The following is a 6,430-nucleotide window of genomic DNA, read 5'->3' on the forward strand; positions in this document are numbered from 1 at the left end:
CCAAAAAATCGTGACATTACATCCAGTAAATTGCAAAATTCTTAGCATATTTTTACACGGGGACCCACTTTACCGTGCGCATCCCTAGAAACCTACGCGTACTACATATGCACATGCATGGAGCTTATTCATTTTCTCTAGATCACGATGCGTTCTGTCATTTTTAACCTAAGGTTTTTTTTGGAAAAAGATGGCAAAAACTGCAGTTGGATGCTAAATGACATGAAAGACAAGCATGAACTTGATTACTAGCTTATTTACGGCTAGCCAGAATTTTTGCCACGTCTATTATGAAGGAGTACAAAATATCCTAGACCCGAGTTTACGTAAAAAATGTGATGCCCAGGTATACAAGGCGCCACAAATTCAATATTTGACGGAAAAAGCACATGCAACGCCGGCGACAGGTAAAGTTATGTTCGACAATTGTGCGTAAAAATGAATTGATGCAAATCCAACTGGTGCTATAGGGCTTAGGCACCAAGACTAACATAATGGGCCCCTGAGCAATCAAAAGTGTCCCAGGAGGTTGACATTTATGACCCTGGTCAGAGCACAGGGCCCACTTAGCAAAGGGAAATTACCTAGGACCGTTGTACATAAATTAATGCCCCTGAGCGATCACAAGTGCCCGGGCAGGTTTACAGAAAGGACCTCTATAGGACAAAGCGGTTCCTCGGCTATAAGATAAAAAAGAGCCTAAATCAATGTGGAGGGCCATGAGCATCTAGTAGCTCGCTGCCTAACCTTTATGTATTTATTTATTTATTTATTTTACGTCATAATCCCAATCCATTCAGAATGTGGCTATAACAGAGCCCGTGTCATGGAAATAAAACATTGCAGGTCAGGGAAGCTCGCGCAAACACGTTCACGCGCAGGCACACATACACAGAACACACTCTCTCACATTCGCTTAAGTCATGTGAAGTAGGCGTCGCTATCCGTTATTGATCCGCCGCTGCAGGATATAACTACGCAACTCGCGTTTGAGTTGTGGAAGGCTCAGCTCGCGAATATTCTGCGGTAGTGCGTTGTAGGTGGTCACGGTGGAGTAAACAAAACCCCGCCTTTCCAATTCGGATCTGATCACCGGCGCATGTAACATATCATCCAGCATCGTTGTGCGATAGTGAATATGGCGTCTATGGATAAGGTGATCAGATAGCGAATCCGGCTGGGATCTTTCCAGGATGCGTTTCAGAAGTGTCAGTGTATTATATAAGAACATGTTGCCAGCAGACATCCCTTCGAGATCCCTTAAAAAAGCGCTCACATGATCATATTTCCGACGCCCAGAGGTGACTCGTGCTGCGAAATTCAGCAGGTTCTGCAGTCGTAATGTTTGAGTAGCATTATATGTTCCGTACACACAGATGCAGTAACGGATGAGTGAGATGACTAGACCCTGGACTAGAGTAATGAGTGGGGCCTGAGGCAGACTGTGCCGGCTGTGGCTGAGGCCGATAAGAACCCCAATGCATCGCAGCACGACGTCATCAGTGTGTGCCTTGAACGTCCTGCACTGGTCAAATACAACACCCAGGTTTCGAACGGAAGCAAAGCTGGCTACAGTGGCGCCCATAAATTTGCTTCTAGTCGGTGGCAGGCTCCGAAGATTTTGACGCGTGCTGAGGACTATGAGCTGTGTTTTTTGTGCGCTAATGTTCAACCATTTTTGCCAAACCATTTGGACAGGTGTGAAAGATGTTGCTTCATGGATGTGATCAACGTACCAATATCACCGGGCCTCCTACTCACTAAAACCTGCGTGTCGTCCGCGTGCTGCACAATACATGCGTGATGAGCATACAGCGGCATACCACTAGCATAAATGTTGTACAGCAGCATGCCGAGCGCTGAGCCCTGGTAGGTTCCGATCGGGTTGTGCAATGCCGCGGACAGAGAGGAAGTGCCACCTGGGTTCCGGACGAGAACCTGCTGAAAGTGGTTTTGGAGGTAACTCGCAGAACGACGTATATCAACATTGTACAGTTGAAGCTTTCTAAGGAGCCCATCATGTGGGATAACATCACAGCACTTGGATAGATCCAGTATGCATAACAAGATTATTTCCCTTTGGTCCATGGCCTGAAAAACTTTGTCGGGTACCGTGAGAAGCGCCGTGTCAGTGGAGTGATATGATCTAAAACCATGTTGACTAGACGAGAACAGGTGATGAGAGGTGAAATATGCAAACAGCTGCTCGTAAACTACACGTTCGGTAACCTTTGCGATAGTTGGTAAAATTGAGATAGGCCTGTAATTAAAAGCATCAGTGGATTTTGGCGTCTATTGGATAGGATGTACTATTGTCGACTTCCACGAGTCGAGAACTACATGGGCTGTCAGGCTAGCATTCACAATATGGGCGATCGCGGGACAGATAGCGTCAATACACAGTTTAAAAAAACCGGATACACAATCCGTCTGCGCCGCACAATGTACTGTTGCGCATGCGGGCTATGACGCGTCACAGTTGCTCCGGTGTAACGGGCCATACCTGGAACCAGCCGGTGGCCACGCGCGGCAGGCTTACCGTCAGTTCCGGCCCCGAGGAGTTCACCTGGCGGGCGGTCGCGGTACCAACGCTGGCGAAGTACCGGTTCATGTCGTCCGCGTCCGCATCAGGTGTGGACCTGGTTGGCGGCTTAGATGAGACAACAGGCTGCACACTGCGCCACATCGAGCTCGGCCCATCCTCCCGTGCACGCCTGTCAATCTCCTCCCTCGTGTCACGACACACTGCCGACCTGACCTGCCGGTTTAGGTCCTTATGCGTCTCGGGGTCATAATCACGGAGTGCGGCACGCCGCCGGGCCATCAGGTCTTTAGTAGCTTCCGTGACCGGTGGTGCTGTCGGATGGCGCACTTTTAAACGTTTCGTCGGTGCTAAAACATCAACGATAGGGCGAGTCACTGCATGGAAACAGTGTCACAGCTCTCCGGGACCGACACTGCCGTACACTGGGCCCCAGTCCACATTTTGGAGACGTCGATTCGTCCTCGGCAGGTCCAGTTTGCGCCAGCACCTGGCCGTCAGTGCGCACGGCGCAGGGCGGTAGTCCGGTAGCGGCACTAGAGCACGTGACCAGTTGTGGGGACTATAGTCACAGTGCAGCGTGCCGGCGCGCTCAACACCACCGTTTGTACAAATACAATCGATGGTGGAGCCAGACGACCGGAACGTGGGTCCGCTGATATGCTGCTGCAGAGAGCATGCTGTGAGGAACTCTCTGAACCTGCTGGCCGCGGTGTTCTCGTTGCTGCTGCAGGTGTCGATGTTGATGTCACAGGATATGATGACGGGTCCACTGTGACGGGTGAGGATGTTCTGGAGTTGCTGCTCCAGCTCACCGAGGTCCGCAGTGACTCGGGCCTGCGTCTGTGTCGGGGGCCGGTACAGTAACCACACCATCACTTTTCGAGAGCCAGCACGGATCTGGACCCAGAGCGACTCCAGTTTGGAGCCTGCTGTGACCTGATCAGGTCCGTCCGCCACAGTCGCCTTCAGTGACTCTCCCACTAGTACGGCCATTCCAACAAACCCTTTGTTATCAGGTCTGTCTCCCCGGAAAATCTGGTAGCCGGGCACAGGTATCAGTCTGTTATGCGTATCCCGCAGAGGCACCAGGTTCGGCCGGTATAGGGGATTAGCGCCCCCTCGGGTCCCAGCTCCGGTAACGGGTTGACAACGCAAGCTGTTCCTCTCAAGGCGTAGCGACCCTGCCGGTACGTGAGCTCCTGCTCCTTGTCCCGCACGCTCCCTCCACATTACCCGCACTCCCGCATCCGGCCCTATCACCACTCATCCTCGTTTTATCCGGGTCGCCGTGCCCCTTCGCCAACGTCCCCGCGTTGATCGGATCCTGGTGGCTGAGGGGCGCGTCGTGCGGGTCAGTCACGGCGCGTCCCAACACTTCACTTTGGCCAAGATATCCGGGGGCGTGGGGGGCCCCACACGGGTCCAGCAGCTTGTCGCTCGCGTTGCAGTTGGGTACTCCTTGCGGGTCTCCGCTTGGGACGCCTGGCCACGCGCAGCGGCTTAAGGGGCCAAGGGGCAGCGACGCTGAACCACCGTCAGGACGGGGAGGGGTCTCCCCGGTTACACCTGGTCGTGTGGAAGGCGTCGTTCGCCCCGTATAGCACCGGGGTAGCCCTGGTGGCACCACCATCCCCTGGGTGAGTGGGCCGTCCCCAAGTTGGGCTCCGAGGTGGGCGGGGAGCCTCGGTGCCGAAAACTAAAACCTTACATGCATGGCAAATTTAATCTAAAAAAACACCCGCACCCCGAAAGGGGGGCGGACTGAGGCTGCAGGTGGTAGTGCGCCAGCGCCTACCCCTCGAATCTTGATTTTCCGAAGCACTGAGAAGCCCCTGTCGTCCCTTTCGCCCTTTCAAGGGCGAAATGGGTGTGATCGGTTTGGACAGGTGCTCCGATGCGATAAGCTCAAGGACGGTGGGATCGGGGTTGAGTTTTAGAACGGAGAGGGGGTGAAACGGGCCAGGACTTCGGATACGTTTGTGTACTGTGTGCGGGATATGGAGGGGAAAAATGACGTGTCAGTGGCGACGACTGTGGAGGTTCGTAGGACAAGGAACGCGTCAAAGGGTATCATCAACTGTTTTGACATGAAAGATGAGATGGCTGGAACGCAGCTCAATAAACTACTCACATCGTTCGGGCTGTCGGTTGTACCGGGGTCTCAGGTGCACGCCACAGCATCGGCAACATTGTTGTCCCCCATCTCGTTGGCACCCTGTGCCCCCTTTGAGGTACAGGCCAGCTCACCAGTTGTTACCTCGCCGCCTCACCCCACGCCAGCGGAAAGCAGTGAGTGGACCGTAGTCCACCGGGGCCGAGCCTCCCGGTCTTCGCCGGTAAGCACGCGATCACCGGCTTCACAGCCGTCCTCCCCAGGAACATCACGTCCTACAAATCTGAGTGAGACGATGGGACAAACACTGGACAACCTTGAGCGCCATGAGGCGGAGAGACGGGCGCGCGAGGCAAAGTGTGCACGCCTTCAGGAGCAGGAGAGGGTGGGATGCGGGCACCGGGCCTGCTCCCACGGTAGAGGTAGTCCCACCTCCCCGAAAGCGTGTGCAGGCTCCCTCAGGCCCCTCCGACTCGCGGAGAGACCCGTCTATGGGTCCTCCGCCACCACCGCCACCTAGGACAACGGCGTCGCCGGCGCCGGCCCAGTTTAGGACGGGGCGCCCGGAAAAGCATGGACCGCCGGGGCCGATTTCGTCAACAGATGGTGGTAGACCCCGGATCCGGCCCAGGATCCGCCCGATCTCTTTGGGTTCTGAAGACAGGACCAACAGCCATGGTCCAGGCTCTAGCGCTGCTGATTTTTTTTTAAAACCGTACAGTGCTTTTAAAGCACCTTCATTCAGTCAGTTTTGCAGTGGAACTGTAGAGGTGTAAGGTCAAGCACCCAGGATTTGCAAACAGTTTTAAGCGCGCACTGCCCGGTAGCCGTGTGTCTCCAGGAGACCAAGTTGGCGCCTGATGTGGCCTTCCGCGTGAAAGGGTACACTACCCTCCGCACTGACATGCCAACAGACACCGTTGCTTACGGTGGCGTTCTGTTGGCTGTACACCAAAGCGTACCTATACGGCGTCTGGTGTTAAGAACAGACCTGCAAGCTGTCGCAGCATCGGTGAATTTCAACCGCCGATCCATAGCTGTCTGCTTTCTCTACTTACCATCTGGGGTTTCATTTCCATCCGGAGGACTACGAGAGTTAGACTCTCAACTTCCTCCCCTCTACTCATTTTAGGCGATTTGAATGCACATCATGCTGCGTGGGGGTGTGCTTCCACGAGCACTCGCGGTAGGCTATGTGAGACTTCCGTGCGTGACGAAGGCTTGTGTGTTTTAAATACAGGGGCAAGAGCGCATGTTACATTGCCATCAGGACAATCGTCTGTGCTAGACCCGGGCATTTGTAGTCCGCAGTTGGCACCACACTTGACCTGGGATGCTTCAGGGTACCCCCTTGGAGGTGACCATTTTCCGGTCTGGGTTCGATACCGTGGTGGTACTGTTCTTGGTACTCGACCTCAGCGTTGGAATTTCAAGAAGGCTGACTAGAGTGGTTTTGAGACCCGCCTGGAGGAAACCTTTTCTAAAGATTTCGACTCTGTGACTCCGACTACGGAGGAATTTACGTCCCTTGTTCTGGATGCGGCGAAAGAATGCATTCCGCGCATCTCCGGATGCCCTCGTCGCACCCCTGTACCTTGGTGGAACGACGAGTGTCGCGACACTATTCGTGCACGTCGGAGAGCTTTTAGGGCTTTTGACTGGCACAACAGTACATTCAACCTCATCGTTTTCAGGCAAGCACGAGCGGCCGCACGCCGCACTATACGAGAGGTGAAACGTGCATTATGGCGCAGCTACGTCAACTCACTGAA

This window comes from Pollicipes pollicipes, unplaced genomic scaffold, assembly GCF_011947565.3.
Source record: "Pollicipes pollicipes isolate AB1234 unplaced genomic scaffold, Ppol_2.1 Scaffold_5724;HRSCAF=6776_pilon_pilon_pilon, whole genome shotgun sequence".
Classification (NCBI taxonomy): Eukaryota; Metazoa; Arthropoda; class Thecostraca; order Pollicipedomorpha; family Pollicipedidae; genus Pollicipes; species Pollicipes pollicipes.